General features: G+C 47.0%; 18 non-coding genes across 18 annotated transcripts in view; all 18 read right to left on the bottom strand.

Annotated features, from left to right (window-relative positions):
- Window positions 1-103, bottom strand: part of LOC143941322 (U5 spliceosomal RNA) — a 115-nt gene extending 12 nt beyond the window's left edge. The window contains exon 1 of the small nuclear RNA XR_013264026.1: window positions 1-103. This exon is cut by the window's left edge and continues 12 nt beyond it. This is a non-coding gene — a small nuclear RNA (U5 spliceosomal RNA).
- A 763-nt stretch (window positions 104-866) lies between these two features.
- On the bottom strand, window positions 867-981 carry LOC143941321 (U5 spliceosomal RNA). The gene has a single exon (XR_013264025.1). It is a non-coding gene; the product is annotated as a U5 spliceosomal RNA (small nuclear RNA).
- Window positions 982-1,756: 775 nt separating this feature from the next.
- Window positions 1,757-1,871, bottom strand: LOC143941320 (U5 spliceosomal RNA). Its single transcript, XR_013264024.1, has one exon. It is a non-coding gene; the product is annotated as a U5 spliceosomal RNA (small nuclear RNA).
- A 763-nt stretch (window positions 1,872-2,634) lies between these two features.
- Window positions 2,635-2,749, bottom strand: LOC143941472 (U5 spliceosomal RNA). Its single transcript, XR_013264165.1, has one exon. It is a non-coding gene; the product is annotated as a U5 spliceosomal RNA (small nuclear RNA).
- A 748-nt stretch (window positions 2,750-3,497) lies between these two features.
- LOC143941319 (U5 spliceosomal RNA) lies at window positions 3,498-3,612 on the bottom strand. Its single transcript, XR_013264023.1, has one exon. It is a non-coding gene; the product is annotated as a U5 spliceosomal RNA (small nuclear RNA).
- Window positions 3,613-4,387: 775 nt separating this feature from the next.
- Window positions 4,388-4,502, bottom strand: LOC143941318 (U5 spliceosomal RNA). Its single transcript, XR_013264022.1, has one exon. It is a non-coding gene; the product is annotated as a U5 spliceosomal RNA (small nuclear RNA).
- A 763-nt stretch (window positions 4,503-5,265) lies between these two features.
- On the bottom strand, window positions 5,266-5,380 carry LOC143941317 (U5 spliceosomal RNA). The gene has a single exon (XR_013264021.1). It is a non-coding gene; the product is annotated as a U5 spliceosomal RNA (small nuclear RNA).
- Window positions 5,381-6,155: 775 nt separating this feature from the next.
- LOC143941315 (U5 spliceosomal RNA) lies at window positions 6,156-6,270 on the bottom strand. Its single transcript, XR_013264019.1, has one exon. It is a non-coding gene; the product is annotated as a U5 spliceosomal RNA (small nuclear RNA).
- Window positions 6,271-7,045: 775 nt separating this feature from the next.
- Window positions 7,046-7,160, bottom strand: LOC143941314 (U5 spliceosomal RNA). Its single transcript, XR_013264018.1, has one exon. It is a non-coding gene; the product is annotated as a U5 spliceosomal RNA (small nuclear RNA).
- Window positions 7,161-7,935: 775 nt separating this feature from the next.
- LOC143941312 (U5 spliceosomal RNA) lies at window positions 7,936-8,050 on the bottom strand. The gene has a single exon (XR_013264017.1). It is a non-coding gene; the product is annotated as a U5 spliceosomal RNA (small nuclear RNA).
- Window positions 8,051-8,813: 763 nt separating this feature from the next.
- Window positions 8,814-8,928, bottom strand: LOC143941311 (U5 spliceosomal RNA). The gene has a single exon (XR_013264016.1). It is a non-coding gene; the product is annotated as a U5 spliceosomal RNA (small nuclear RNA).
- A 775-nt stretch (window positions 8,929-9,703) lies between these two features.
- LOC143941310 (U5 spliceosomal RNA) lies at window positions 9,704-9,818 on the bottom strand. Its single transcript, XR_013264015.1, has one exon. It is a non-coding gene; the product is annotated as a U5 spliceosomal RNA (small nuclear RNA).
- Window positions 9,819-10,581: 763 nt separating this feature from the next.
- On the bottom strand, window positions 10,582-10,696 carry LOC143941471 (U5 spliceosomal RNA). Its single transcript, XR_013264164.1, has one exon. It is a non-coding gene; the product is annotated as a U5 spliceosomal RNA (small nuclear RNA).
- Window positions 10,697-11,444: 748 nt separating this feature from the next.
- On the bottom strand, window positions 11,445-11,559 carry LOC143941309 (U5 spliceosomal RNA). The gene has a single exon (XR_013264014.1). It is a non-coding gene; the product is annotated as a U5 spliceosomal RNA (small nuclear RNA).
- A 775-nt stretch (window positions 11,560-12,334) lies between these two features.
- Window positions 12,335-12,449, bottom strand: LOC143941308 (U5 spliceosomal RNA). Its single transcript, XR_013264013.1, has one exon. It is a non-coding gene; the product is annotated as a U5 spliceosomal RNA (small nuclear RNA).
- A 763-nt stretch (window positions 12,450-13,212) lies between these two features.
- On the bottom strand, window positions 13,213-13,327 carry LOC143941306 (U5 spliceosomal RNA). The gene has a single exon (XR_013264012.1). It is a non-coding gene; the product is annotated as a U5 spliceosomal RNA (small nuclear RNA).
- A 775-nt stretch (window positions 13,328-14,102) lies between these two features.
- On the bottom strand, window positions 14,103-14,217 carry LOC143941305 (U5 spliceosomal RNA). Its single transcript, XR_013264011.1, has one exon. It is a non-coding gene; the product is annotated as a U5 spliceosomal RNA (small nuclear RNA).
- A 775-nt stretch (window positions 14,218-14,992) lies between these two features.
- The window catches only part of LOC143941304 (U5 spliceosomal RNA), a 115-nt gene continuing 107 nt past the window's right edge, over window positions 14,993-15,000 (bottom strand). Inside the window, exon 1 of the small nuclear RNA XR_013264010.1 lies at window positions 14,993-15,000. This exon is cut by the window's right edge and continues 107 nt beyond it. This is a non-coding gene — a small nuclear RNA (U5 spliceosomal RNA).

The raw sequence follows: 15,000 nt of genomic DNA, 5'->3' as shown, positions 1-15,000 counted from the left end.
GCTAGGCATCAAAAAATTCTCTGAAACTCATGGTTGTTCCTCTCCACGGAAATCTTTAGTAAAAGGCGAAAGATTTATTCGATCTGAAGAGAAACCAGAGTATAACCAACAAACAGCCTAAACTAGGCCTCGGCGGAACGCGGATGCTGCTCTACTCATGGTGACCCCGTGGACCATATCATTTCTAAGCCAAAACATGGCCAAATAAGGTGCAGAACTGATTGAAACAAATGACACGTCCAAGAAAAACACCACTGGAAAGGGTTTGTCGAGTTTAAAAATGTCAAAACATTTAACCTGAGATACATTAGGGTTATGCAAATAAAGAAAAGTGAAAGGACGGCCCACTGCCGGGGATAATGGCAGAAGGCCGCTACAGAGCAGGACGGCCTAATTTGCATGTCTTTACAGCTGCACGGAGGGAATCAGCAGGCGCTTGTAGCAATTTGCTTCATCAGAACCACTTAAAAGGAGCACGGCAATGGAACTTGGGGTACATACAGCGCCTTGCCCTGTGCTCTTTTTTTAAGGGTCCCTTAAAAAGGGTCGAATAAGGCCGACTTACCAAAAACGGAGCGCGCGAGAAAGATTTTGCAAAGGGCTGTAACGCGTTTTGCTAACAGGAGCGAGTCCTCAAGAACTCGAGCGGGAGCCGCTTTGGTCGGCTACACCGTCAACTTTCATTTGAGGCCAAGCGCGCAAAGCCAAAGAAACACCCGAATCCGTCCAATGGTCCCATAGCTCAATGGCCCAGTCGAATCGTTTTACTATCCCTTCTTAACCACCACCACCAACAACAACACTAACGCTGTCTCAGGGTCTTGCCAAATCAAGGGAACTCGAGCTATTTTTCACCAAATTACCGAAGCCCAGCATCAGCTAGGCATCAAAAAATTCTCTGAAACTCATGGTTGTTCCTCTCCACGGAAATCTTTAGTAAAAGGCGAAAGATTTATTCGATCTGAAGAGAAACCAGAGTATAACCAACAAACAGCCTAAACTAGGCCTCGGCGGAACGTGGATGCTGCTCTACTCATGGTGACCCCGTGGACCATATCATTTCTAAGCCAAAACATGGCCAAATAAGGTGCAGAACTGATTGAAACAAATGACACGTCCAAGAAAAACACCACTGGAAAGGGTTTGTCGAGTTTAAAATAGTCAAAACATTTAACCTGAGATACATTAGGCTTATGCAAATAAAGAAAAGTGAAAGGACGGCCCACTGCCGGGGATAATGGCAGAAGGCCGCTACAGAGCAGGACGGCCTAATTTGCATGTCTTTACAGCTGCACGGAGGGAATCAGCAGGCGCTTGTAGCAATTCGCTTCATCAGAACCACTTAAAAGGCGCACGGCAATGGAACTTGGGGTACATACAGCGCCTTGCCCTGTGCTCTTTTTTAAAGGGTCCCTTAAAAAGGGTCGAATAAGGCCGACTTACCAAAAACGGAGCGCGCAAGAAAGATTTTGCAAAGGGCTGTAACGCGTTTTGCTAACAGGAGCGAGTCCTCAAGAACTCGAGCGGGAGCCGCTTTGGTCGGCTACACCGTCAACTTTCATTTGAGGCCAAGCGCGCAAAGCCAAAGAAACACCCGAAACCGTCCAATGGTCCCATAGCTCAATGGCCCAGTCGAATCGTTTTACTATCCCTTCTTGACCACCACCACCAACAACAACACCAACAACAACACTAACGCTGTCTCAAGGTCTTGCCAAATCAAGGGAACTCGAGCTATTTTTCACCAAATTACCGAAGCCCAGCATCAGCTAGGCATCAAAAAATTCTCTGAAACTCATGGTTGTTCCTCTCCACGGAAATCTTTAGTAAAAGGCGAAAGATTTATTCGATCTGAAGAGAAACCAGAGTATAACCAACAAACAGCCTAAACTAGGCCTCGGCGGAACGCGGATGCTGCTCTACTCATGGTGACCCCGTGGACCATATCATTTCTAAGCCAAAACATGGCCAAATAAGGTGCAGAACTGATTGAAACAAATGACACGTCCAAGAAAAACACCACTGGAAAGGGTTTGTCGAGTTTAAAAATGTCAAAACATTTAACCTGAGATACATTAGGGTTATGCAAATAAAGAAAAGTGAAAGGACGGCCCACTGCCGGGGATAATGGCAGAAGGCCGCTACAGAGCAGGACGGCCTAATTTGCATGTCTTTACAGCTGCACGGAGGGAATCAGCAGGCGCTTGTAGCAATTTGCTTCATCAGAACCACTTAAAAGGAGCACGGCAATGGAACTTGGGGTACATACAGCGCCTTGCCCTGTGCTCTTTTTTTAAGGGTCCCTTAAAAAGGGTCGAATAAGGCCGACTTACCAAAAACGGAGCGCGCGAGAAAGATTTTGCAAAGGGCTGTAACGCGTTTTGCTAACAGGAGCGAGTCCTCAAGAACTCGAGCGGGAGCCGCTTTGGTCGGCTACACCGTCAACTTTCATTTGAGGCCAAGCGCGCAAAGCCAAAGAAACACCCGAATCCGTCCAATGGTCCCATAGCTCAATGGCCCAGTCGAATCGTTTTACTATCCCTTCTTGACCACCACCACCAACAACAACACTAACGCTGTCTCAAGGTCTTGCCAAATCAAGGGAACTCGAGCTATTTTTCACCAAATTAGCGAAGCCCAGCATCAGCTAGGCATCAAAAAATTCTCTGAAACTCATGGTTGTTGCTCTCCACGGAAATCTTTAGTAAAAGGCGAAAGATTTATTCGATCTGAAGAGAAACCAGAGTATAACCAACAAACAGCCTAAACTAGGCCTCGGCGGAACGCGGATGCTGCTCTACTCATGGTGACCCCGTGGCCATATCATTTCTAAGCCAAAACATGGCCAAATAAGGTGCAGAACTGATTGAAACAAATGACACGTCCAAGAAAAACACCACTGGAAAGGGTTTGTCGAGTTTAAAAATGTCAAAACATTTAACCTGAGATACATTAGGCTTATGCAAATAAAGAAAAGTGAAAGGACGGCCCACTGCCAGGGATAATGGCAGAAGGCCGCTACAGAGCAGGACGGCCTAATTTGCATGTCTTTACAGCTGCACGGAGGGAATCAGCAGGCGCTTGTAGCAATTCGCTTCATCAGAACCACTTAAAAGGCGCACGGCAATGGAACTTGGGGTACATACAGCGCCTTGCCCTGTGCTCTTTTTTAAAGGGTCGAATAAGGCCGACTTACCAAAAACGGAGCGCGCGAGAAAGATTTTGCAAAGGGCTGTAACGCGTTTTGCTAACAGGAGCGAGTCCTCAAGAACTCGAGCGGGAGCCGCTTTGGTCGGCTACACCGTCAACTTTCATTTGAGGCCAAGCGCGCAAAGCCAAAGAAACACCCGAAACCGTCCAATGGTCCCATAGCTCAATGGCCCAGTCGAATCGTTTTACTATCCCTTCTTAACCACCACCACCAACAACAACACTAACGCTGTCTCAGGGTCTTGCCAAATCAAGGGAACTCGAGCTATTTTTCACCAAATTACCGAAGCCCAGCATCAGCTAGGCATCAAAAAATTCTCTGAAACTCATGGTTGTTCCTCTCCACGGAAATCTTTAGTAAAAGGCGAAAGATTTATTCGATCTGAAGAGAAACCAGAGTATAACCAACAAACAGCCTAAACTAGGCCTCGGCGGAACGTGGATGCTGCTCTACTCATGGTGACCCCGTGGACCATATCATTTCTAAGCCAAAACATGGCCAAATAAGGTGCAGAACTGATTGAAACAAATGACACGTCCAAGAAAAACACCACTGGAAAGGGTTTGTCGAGTTTAAAATAGTCAAAACATTTAACCTGAGATACATTAGGCTTATGCAAATAAAGAAAAGTGAAAGGACGGCCCACTGCCGGGGATAATGGCAGAAGGCCGCTACAGAGCAGGACGGCCTAATTTGCATGTCTTTACAGCTGCACGGAGGGAATCAGCAGGCGCTTGTAGCAATTCGCTTCATCAGAACCACTTAAAAGGCGCACGGCAATGGAACTTGGGGTACATACAGCGCCTTGCCCTGTGCTCTTTTTTAAAGGGTCCCTTAAAAAGGGTCGAATAAGGCCGACTTACCAAAAACGGAGCGCGCAAGAAAGATTTTGCAAAGGGCTGTAACGCGTTTTGCTAACAGGAGCGAGTCCTCAAGAACTCGAGCGGGAGCCGCTTTGGTCGGCTACACCGTCAACTTTCATTTGAGGCCAAGCGCGCAAAGCCAAAGAAACACCCGAAACCGTCCAATGGTCCCATAGCTCAATGGCCCAGTCGAATCGTTTTACTATCCCTTCTTGACCACCACCACCAACAACAACACCAACAACAACACTAACGCTGTCTCAAGGTCTTGCCAAATCAAGGGAACTCGAGCTATTTTTCACCAAATTACCGAAGCCCAGCATCAGCTAGGCATCAAAAAATTCTCTGAAACTCATGGTTGTTCCTCTCCACGGAAATCTTTAGTAAAAGGCGAAAGATTTATTCGATCTGAAGAGAAACCAGAGTATAACCAACAAACAGCCTAAACTAGGCCTCGGCGGAACGCGGATGCTGCTCTACTCATGGTGACCCCGTGGACCATATCATTTCTAAGCCAAAACATGGCCAAATAAGGTGCAGAACTGATTGAAACAAATGACACGTCCAAGAAAAACACCACTGGAAAGGGTTTGTCGAGTTTAAAAATGTCAAAACATTTAACCTGAGATACATTAGGGTTATGCAAATAAAGAAAAGTGAAAGGACGGCCCACTGCCGGGGATAATGGCAGAAGGCCGCTACAGAGCAGGACGGCCTAATTTGCATGTCTTTACAGCTGCACGGAGGGAATCAGCAGGCGCTTGTAGCAATTTGCTTCATCAGAACCACTTAAAAGGAGCACGGCAATGGAACTTGGGGTACATACAGCGCCTTGCCCTGTGCTCTTTTTTTAAGGGTCCCTTAAAAAGGGTCGAATAAGGCCGACTTACCAAAAACGGAGCGCGCGAGAAAGATTTTGCAAAGGGCTGTAACGCGTTTTGCTAACAGGAGCGAGTCCTCAAGAACTCGAGCGGGAGCCGCTTTGGTCGGCTACACCGTCAACTTTCATTTGAGGCCAAGCGCGCAAAGCCAAAGAAACACCCGAATCCGTCCAATGGTCCCATAGCTCAATGGCCCAGTCGAATCGTTTTACTATCCCTTCTTAACCACCACCACCAACAACAACACTAACGCTGTCTCAGGGTCTTGCCAAATCAAGGGAACTCGAGCTATTTTTCACCAAATTACCGAAGCCCAGCATCAGCTAGGCATCAAAAAATTCTCTGAAACTCATGGTTGTTCCTCTCCACGGAAATCTTTAGTAAAAGGCGAAAGATTTATTCGATCTGAAGAGAAACCAGAGTATAACCAACAAACAGCCTAAACTAGGCCTCGGCGGAACGTGGATGCTGCTCTACTCATGGTGACCCCGTGGACCATATCATTTCTAAGCCAAAACATGGCCAAATAAGGTGCAGAACTGATTGAAACAAATGACACGTCCAAGAAAAACACCACTGGAAAGGGTTTGTCGAGTTTAAAATAGTCAAAACATTTAACCTGAGATACATTAGGCTTATGCAAATAAAGAAAAGTGAAAGGACGGCCCACTGCCGGGGATAATGGCAGAAGGCCGCTACAGAGCAGGACGGCCTAATTTGCATGTCTTTACAGCTGCACGGAGGGAATCAGCAGGCGCTTGTAGCAATTCGCTTCATCAGAACCACTTAAAAGGCGCACGGCAATGGAACTTGGGGTACATACAGCGCCTTGCCCTGTGCTCTTTTTTAAAGGGTCCCTTAAAAAGGGTCGAATAAGGCCGACTTACCAAAAACGGAGCGCGCAAGAAAGATTTTGCAAAGGGCTGTAACGCGTTTTGCTAACAGGAGCGAGTCCTCAAGAACTCGAGCGGGAGCCGCTTTGGTCGGCTACACCGTCAACTTTCATTTGAGGCCAAGCGCGCAAAGCCAAAGAAACACCCGAAACCGTCCAATGGTCCCATAGCTCAATGGCCCAGTCGAATCGTTTTACTATCCCTTCTTGACCACCACCACCAACAACAACACCAACAACAACACTAACGCTGTCTCAAGGTCTTGCCAAATCAAGGGAACTCGAGCTATTTTTCACCAAATTACCGAAGCCCAGCATCAGCTAGGCATCAAAAAATTCTCTGAAACTCATGGTTGTTCCTCTCCACGGAAATCTTTAGTAAAAGGCGAAAGATTTATTCGATCTGAAGAGAAACCAGAGTATAACCAACAAACAGCCTAAACTAGGCCTCGGCGGAACGCGGATGCTGCTCTACTCATGGTGACCCCGTGGACCATATCATTTCTAAGCCAAAACATGGCCAAATAAGGTGCAGAACTGATTGAAACAAATGACACGTCCAAGAAAAACACCACTGGAAAGGGTTTGTCGAGTTTAAAAATGTCAAAACATTTAACCTGAGATACATTAGGGTTATGCAAATAAAGAAAAGTGAAAGGACGGCCCACTGCCGGGGATAATGGCAGAAGGCCGCTACAGAGCAGGACGGCCTAATTTGCATGTCTTTACAGCTGCACGGAGGGAATCAGCAGGCGCTTGTAGCAATTTGCTTCATCAGAACCACTTAAAAGGAGCACGGCAATGGAACTTGGGGTACATACAGCGCCTTGCCCTGTGCTCTTTTTTTAAGGGTCCCTTAAAAAGGGTCGAATAAGGCCGACTTACCAAAAACGGAGCGCGCGAGAAAGATTTTGCAAAGGGCTGTAACGCGTTTTGCTAACAGGAGCGAGTCCTCAAGAACTCGAGCGGGAGCCGCTTTGGTCGGCTACACCGTCAACTTTCATTTGAGGCCAAGCGCGCAAAGCCAAAGAAACACCCGAATCCGTCCAATGGTCCCATAGCTCAATGGCCCAGTCGAATCGTTTTACTATCCCTTCTTAACCACCACCACCAACAACAACACCAACAACAACACTAACGCTGTCTCAAGGTCTTGCCAAATCAAGGGAACTCGAGCTATTTTTCACCAAATTACCGAAGCCCAGCATCAGCTAGGCATCAAAAAATTCTCTGAAACTCATGGTTGTTCCTCTCCACGGAAATCTTTAGTAAAAGGCGAAAGATTTATTCGATCTGAAGAGAAACCAGAGTATAACCAACAAACAGCCTAAACTAGGCCTCGGCGGAACGTGGATGCTGCTCTACTCATGGTGACCCCGTGGACCATATCATTTCTAAGCCAAAACATGGCCAAATAAGGTGCAGAACTGATTGAAACAAATGACACGTCCAAGAAAAACACCACTGGAAAGGGTTTGTCGAGTTTAAAATAGTCAAAACATTTAACCTGAGATACATTAGGCTTATGCAAATAAAGAAAAGTGAAAGGACGGCCCACTGCCGGGGATAATGGCAGAAGGCCGCTACAGAGCAGGACGGCCTAATTTGCATGTCTTTACAGCTGCACGGAGGGAATCAGCAGGCGCTTGTAGCAATTCGCTTCATCAGAACCACTTAAAAGGCGCACGGCAATGGAACTTGGGGTACATACAGCGCCTTGCCCTGTGCTCTTTTTTAAAGGGTCCCTTAAAAAGGGTCGAATAAGGCCGACTTACCAAAAACGGAGCGCGCAAGAAAGATTTTGCAAAGGGCTGTAACGCGTTTTGCTAACAGGAGCGAGTCCTCAAGAACTCGAGCGGGAGCCGCTTTGGTCGGCTACACCGTCAACTTTCATTTGAGGCCAAGCGCGCAAAGCCAAAGAAACACCCGAAACCGTCCAATGGTCCCATAGCTCAATGGCCCAGTCGAATCGTTTTACTATCCCTTCTTGACCACCACCACCAACAACAACACCAACAACAACACTAACGCTGTCTCAAGGTCTTGCCAAATCAAGGGAACTCGAGCTATTTTTCACCAAATTACCGAAGCCCAGCATCAGCTAGGCATCAAAAAATTCTCTGAAACTCATGGTTGTTCCTCTCCACGGAAATCTTTAGTAAAAGGCGAAAGATTTATTCGATCTGAAGAGAAACCAGAGTATAACCAACAAACAGCCTAAACTAGGCCTCGGCGGAACGCGGATGCTGCTCTACTCATGGTGACCCCGTGGACCATATCATTTCTAAGCCAAAACATGGCCAAATAAGGTGCAGAACTGATTGAAACAAATGACACGTCCAAGAAAAACACCACTGGAAAGGGTTTGTCGAGTTTAAAAATGTCAAAACATTTAACCTGAGATACATTAGGGTTATGCAAATAAAGAAAAGTGAAAGGACGGCCCACTGCCGGGGATAATGGCAGAAGGCCGCTACAGAGCAGGACGGCCTAATTTGCATGTCTTTACAGCTGCACGGAGGGAATCAGCAGGCGCTTGTAGCAATTTGCTTCATCAGAACCACTTAAAAGGAGCACGGCAATGGAACTTGGGGTACATACAGCGCCTTGCCCTGTGCTCTTTTTTTAAGGGTCCCTTAAAAAGGGTCGAATAAGGCCGACTTACCAAAAACGGAGCGCGCGAGAAAGATTTTGCAAAGGGCTGTAACGCGTTTTGCTAACAGGAGCGAGTCCTCAAGAACTCGAGCGGGAGCCGCTTTGGTCGGCTACACCGTCAACTTTCATTTGAGGCCAAGCGCGCAAAGCCAAAGAAACACCCGAATCCGTCCAATGGTCCCATAGCTCAATGGCCCAGTCGAATCGTTTTACTATCCCTTCTTAACCACCACCACCAACAACAACACTAACGCTGTCTCAGGGTCTTGCCAAATCAAGGGAACTCGAGCTATTTTTCACCAAATTACCGAAGCCCAGCATCAGCTAGGCATCAAAAAATTCTCTGAAACTCATGGTTGTTCCTCTCCACGGAAATCTTTAGTAAAAGGCGAAAGATTTATTCGATCTGAAGAGAAACCAGAGTATAACCAACAAACAGCCTAAACTAGGCCTCGGCGGAACGTGGATGCTGCTCTACTCATGGTGACCCCGTGGACCATATCATTTCTAAGCCAAAACATGGCCAAATAAGGTGCAGAACTGATTGAAACAAATGACACGTCCAAGAAAAACACCACTGGAAAGGGTTTGTCGAGTTTAAAATAGTCAAAACATTTAACCTGAGATACATTAGGCTTATGCAAATAAAGAAAAGTGAAAGGACGGCCCACTGCCGGGGATAATGGCAGAAGGCCGCTACAGAGCAGGACGGCCTAATTTGCATGTCTTTACAGCTGCACGGAGGGAATCAGCAGGCGCTTGTAGCAATTCGCTTCATCAGAACCACTTAAAAGGCGCACGGCAATGGAACTTGGGGTACATACAGCGCCTTGCCCTGTGCTCTTTTTTAAAGGGTCCCTTAAAAAGGGTCGAATAAGGCCGACTTACCAAAAACGGAGCGCGCAAGAAAGATTTTGCAAAGGGCTGTAACGCGTTTTGCTAACAGGAGCGAGTCCTCAAGAACTCGAGCGGGAGCCGCTTTGGTCGGCTACACCGTCAACTTTCATTTGAGGCCAAGCGCGCAAAGCCAAAGAAACACCCGAAACCGTCCAATGGTCCCATAGCTCAATGGCCCAGTCGAATCGTTTTACTATCCCTTCTTGTCCACCACCACCAACAACAACACCAACAACAACACTAACGCTGTCTCAAGGTCTTGCCAAATCAAGGGAACTCGAGCTATTTTTCACCAAATTACCGAAGCCCAGCATCAGCTAGGCATCAAAAAATTCTCTGAAACTCATGGTTGTTCCTCTCCACGGAAATCTTTAGTAAAAGGCGAAAGATTTATTCGATCTGAAGAGAAACCAGAGTATAACCAACAAACAGCCTAAACTAGGCCTCGGCGGAACGCGGATGCTGCTCTACTCATGGTGACCCCGTGGACCATATCATTTCTAAGCCAAAACATGGCCAAATAAGGTGCAGAACTGATTGAAACAAATGACACGTCCAAGAAAAACACCACTGGAAAGGGTTTGTCGAGTTTAAAAATGTCAAAACATTTAACCTGAGATACATTAGGGTTATGCAAATAAAGAAAAGTGAAAGGACGGCCCACTGCCGGGGATAATGGCAGAAGGCCGCTACAGAGCAGGACGGCCTAATTTGCATGTCTTTACAGCTGCACGGAGGGAATCAGCAGGCGCTTGTAGCAATTCGCTTCATCAGAACCACTTAAAAGGCGCACAGCAATGGAACTTGGGGTACATACAGCGCCTTGCCCTGTGCTCTTTTTTAAAGGGTCCCTTAAAAAGGGTTGAATAAGGCCGACTTACCAAAAACGGAGCACGCGAGAAAGATTTTGCAAAGGGCTGTAACGCGTTTTGCTAACAGGAGCGAGTCCTCAAGAACTCGAGCGGGAGCCGCTTTGGTCGGCTACACCGTCAACTTTCATTTGAGGCCAAGCGCGCAAAGCCAAAGAAACACCCGAAACCGTCCAATGGTCCCATAGCTCAATGGCCCAGTCGAATCGTTTTACTATCCCTTCTTGACCACCACCACCAACAACAACACTAACGCTGTCTCAAGGTCTTGCCAAATCAAGGGAACTCGAGCTATTTTTCACCAAATTAGCGAAGCCCAGCATCAGCTAGGCATCAAAAAATTCTCTGAAACTCATGGTTGTTGCTCTCCACGGAAATCTTTAGTAAAAGGCGAAAGATTTATTCGATCTGAAGAGAAACCAGAGTATAACCAACAAACAGCCTAAACTAGGCCTCGGCGGAACGCGGATGCTGCTCTACTCATGGTGACCCCGTGGCCATATCATTTCTAAGCCAAAACATGGCCAAATAAGGTGCAGAACTGATTGAAACAAATGACACGTCCAAGAAAAACACCACTGGAAAGGGTTTGTCGAGTTTAAAAATGTCAAAACATTTAACCTGAGATACATTAGGCTTATGCAAATAAAGAAAAGTGAAAGGACGGCCCACTGCCAGGGATAATGGCAGAAGGCCGCTACAGAGCAGGACGGCCTAATTTGCATGTCTTTACAGCTGCACGGAGGGAATCAGCAGGCGCTTGTAGCAATTCGCTTCATCAGAACCACTTAAAAGGCACACGGCAATGGAACTTGGGGTACATACAGCGCCTTGCCCTGTGCTCTTTTTTAAAGGGTCGAATAAGGCCGACTTACCAAAAACGGAGCGCGCGAGAAAGATTTTGCAAAGGGCTGTAACGCGTTTTGCTAACAGGAGCGAGTCCTCAAGAACTCGAGCGGGAGCCGCTTTGGTCGGCTACACCGTCAACTTTCATTTGAGGCCAAGCGCGCAAAGCCAAAGAAACACCCGAAACCGTCCAATGGTCCCATAGCTCAATGGCCCAGTCGAATCGTTTTACTATCCCTTCTTAACCACCACCACCAACAACAACACTAACGCTGTCTCAGGGTCTTGCCAAATCAAGGGAACTCGAGCTATTTTTCACCAAATTACCGAAGCCCAGCATCAGCTAGGCATCAAAAAATTCTCTGAAACTCATGGTTGTTCCTCTCCACGGAAATCTTTAGTAAAAGGCGAAAGATTTATTCGATCTGAAGAGAAACCAGAGTATAACCAACAAACAGCCTAAACTAGGCCTCGGCGGAACGTGGATGCTGCTCTACTCATGGTGACCCCGTGGACCATATCATTTCTAAGCCAAAACATGGCCAAATAAGGTGCAGAACTGATTGAAACAAATGACACGTCCAAGAAAAACACCACTGGAAAGGGTTTGTCGAGTTTAAAATAGTCAAAACATTTAACCTGAGATACATTAGGCTTATGCAAATAAAGAAAAGTGAAAGGACGGCCCACTGCCGGGGATAATGGCAGAAGGCCGCTACAGAGCAGGACGGCCTAATTTGCATGTCTTTACAGCTGCACGGAGGGAATCAGCAGGCGCTTGTAGCAATTCGCTTCATCAGAACCACTTAAAAGGCGCACGGCAATGGAACTTGGGGTACATACAGCGCCTTGCCCTGTGCTCTTTTTTAAAGGGTCCCTTAAAAAGGGTCGAATAAGGCCGACTTACCAAAAACGGAGCGCGCAAGAAAGATTTTGCAAAGGGCTGTAACGCGTTTTGCTAACAGGAGCGAGTCCTCAAGAACTCGAGCGGGAGCCGCTTTGGTCGGCTACACCGTCAACTTTCATTTGAGGCCAAGCGCGCAAAGCCAAAGAAACACCCGAAACCGTCCAATGGTCCCATAGCTCAATGGCCCAGTCGAATCGTTTTACTATCCCTTCTTGACCACCACCACCAACAACAACACCAACAACAACACTAACGCTGTCTCAAGGTCTTGCCAAATCAAGGGAACTCGAGCTATTTTTCACCAAATTACCGAAGCCCAGCATCAGCTAGGCATCAAAAAATTCTCTGAAACTCATGGTTGTTCCTCTCCACGGAAATCTTTAGTAAAAGGCGAAAGATTTATTCGATCTGAAGAGAAACCAGAGTATAACCAACAAACAGCCTAAACTAGGCCTCGGCGGAACGCGGATGCTGCTCTACTCATGGTGACCCCGTGGACCATATCATTTCTAAGCCAAAACATGGCCAAATAAGGTGCAGAACTGATTGAAACAAATGACACGTCCAAGAAAAACACCACTGGAAAGGGTTTGTCGAGTTTAAAAATGTCAAAACATTTAACCTGAGATACATTAGGGTTATGCAAATAAAGAAAAGTGAAAGGACGGCCCACTGCCGGGGATAATGGCAGAAGGCCGCTACAGAGCAGGACGGCCTAATTTGCATGTCTTTACAGCTGCACGGAGGGAATCAGCAGGCGCTTGTAGCAATTTGCTTCATCAGAACCACTTAAAAGGAGCACGGCAATGGAACTTGGGGTACATACAGCGCCTTGCCCTGTGCTCTTTTTTTAAGGGTCCCTTAAAAAGGGTCGAATAAGGCCGACTTACCAAAAACGGAGCGCGCGAGAAAGATTTTGCAAAGGGCTGTAACGCGTTTTGCTAACAGGAGCGAGTCCTCAAGAACTCGAGCGGGAGCCGCTTTGGTCGGCTACACCGTCAACTTTCATTTGAGGCCAAGCGCGCAAAGCCAAAGAAACACCCGAATCCGTCCAATGGTCCCATAGCTCAATGGCCCAGTCGAATCGTTTTACTATCCCTTCTTAACCACCACCACCAACAACAACACTAACGCTGTCTCAGGGTCTTGCCAAATCAAGGGAACTCGAGCTATTTTTCACCAAATTACCGAAGCCCAGCATCAGCTAGGCATCAAAAAATTCTCTGAAACTCATGGTTGTTCCTCTCCACGGAAATCTTTAGTAAAAGGCGAAAGATTTATTCGATCTGAAGAGAAACCAGAGTATAACCAACAAACAGCCTAAACTAGGCCTCGGCGGAACGTGGATGCTGCTCTACTCATGGTGACCCCGTGGACCATATCATTTCTAAGCCAAAACATGGCCAAATAAGGTGCAGAACTGATTGAAACAAATGACACGTCCAAGAAAAACACCACTGGAAAGGGTTTGTCGAGTTTAAAATAGTCAAAACATTTAACCTGAGATACATTAGGCTTATGCAAATAAAGAAAAGTGAAAGGACGGCCCACTGCCGGGGATAATGGCAGAAGGCCGCTACAGAGCAGGACGGCCTAATTTGCATGTCTTTACAGCTGCACGGAGGGAATCAGCAGGCGCTTGTAGCAATTCGCTTCATCAGAACCACTTAAAAGGCGCACGGCAATGGAACTTGGGGTACATACAGCGCCTTGCCCTGTGCTCTTTTTTAAAGGGTCCCTTAAAAAGGGTCGAATAAGGCCGACTTACCAAAAACGGAGCGCGCAAGAAAGATTTTGCAAAGGGCTGTAACGCGTTTTGCTAACAGGAGCGAGTCCTCAAGAACTCGAGCGGGAGCCGCTTTGGTCGGCTACACCGTCAACTTTCATTTGAGGCCAAGCGCGCAAAGCCAAAGAAACACCCGAAACCGTCCAATGGTCCCATAGCTCAATGGCCCAGTCGAATCGTTTTACTATCCCTTCTTGACCACCACCACCAACAACAACACCAACAACAACACTAACGCTGTCTCAAGGTCTTGCCAAATCAAGGGAACTCGAGCTATTTTTCACCAAATTACCGAAGCCCAGCATCAGCTAGGCATCAAAAAATTCTCTGAAACTCATGGTTGTTCCTCTCCACGGAAATCTTTAGTAAAAGGCGAAAGATTTATTCGATCTGAAGAGAAACCAGAGTATAACCAACAAACAGCCTAAACTAGGCCTCGGCGGAACGCGGATGCTGCTCTACTCATGGTGACCCCGTGGACCATATCATTTCTAAGCCAAAACATGGCCAAATAAGGTGCAGAACTGATTGAAACAAATGACACGTCCAAGAAAAACACCACTGGAAAGGGTTTGTCGAGTTTAAAAATGTCAAAACATTTAACCTGAGATACATTAGGGTTATGCAAATAAAGAAAAGTGAAAGGACGGCCCACTGCCGGGGATAATGGCAGAAGGCCGCTACAGAGCAGGACGGCCTAATTTGCATGTCTTTACAGCTGCACGGAGGGAATCAGCAGGCGCTTGTAGCAATTTGCTTCATCAGAACCACTTAAAAGGAGCACGGCAATGGAACTTGGGGTACATACAGCGCCTTGCCCTGTGCTCTTTTTTTAAGGGTCCCTTAAAAAGGGTCGAATAAGGCCGACTTACCAAAAACGGAGCGCGCGAGAAAGATTTTGCAAAGGGCTGTAACGCGTTTTGCTAACAGGAGCGAGTCCTCAAGAACTCGAGCGGGAGCCGCTTTGGTCGGCTACACCGTCAACTTTCATTTGAGGCCAAGCGCGCAAAGCCAAAGAAACACCCGAATCCGTCCAATGGTCCCATAGCTCAATGGCCCAGTCGAATCGTTTTACTATCCCTTCTTAACCACCACCACCAACAACAACACCAACAACAACACTAACGCTGTCTCAAGGTCTTGCCAAATCAAGGGAACTCGAGCTATTTTTCACCAAATTACCGAAGCCCAGC

This window comes from Lithobates pipiens, unplaced genomic scaffold, assembly GCF_037356315.1.
Source record: "Lithobates pipiens isolate NorthernLeopardFrog02 unplaced genomic scaffold, aLitPip1_a1.2 Scaffold_3, whole genome shotgun sequence".
Classification (NCBI taxonomy): domain Eukaryota; kingdom Metazoa; phylum Chordata; class Amphibia; order Anura; family Ranidae; genus Lithobates; species Lithobates pipiens.
Note: the sequence above shows the minus strand (reverse complement) of the source record. Positions and strands in the feature narration are given on the sequence as shown.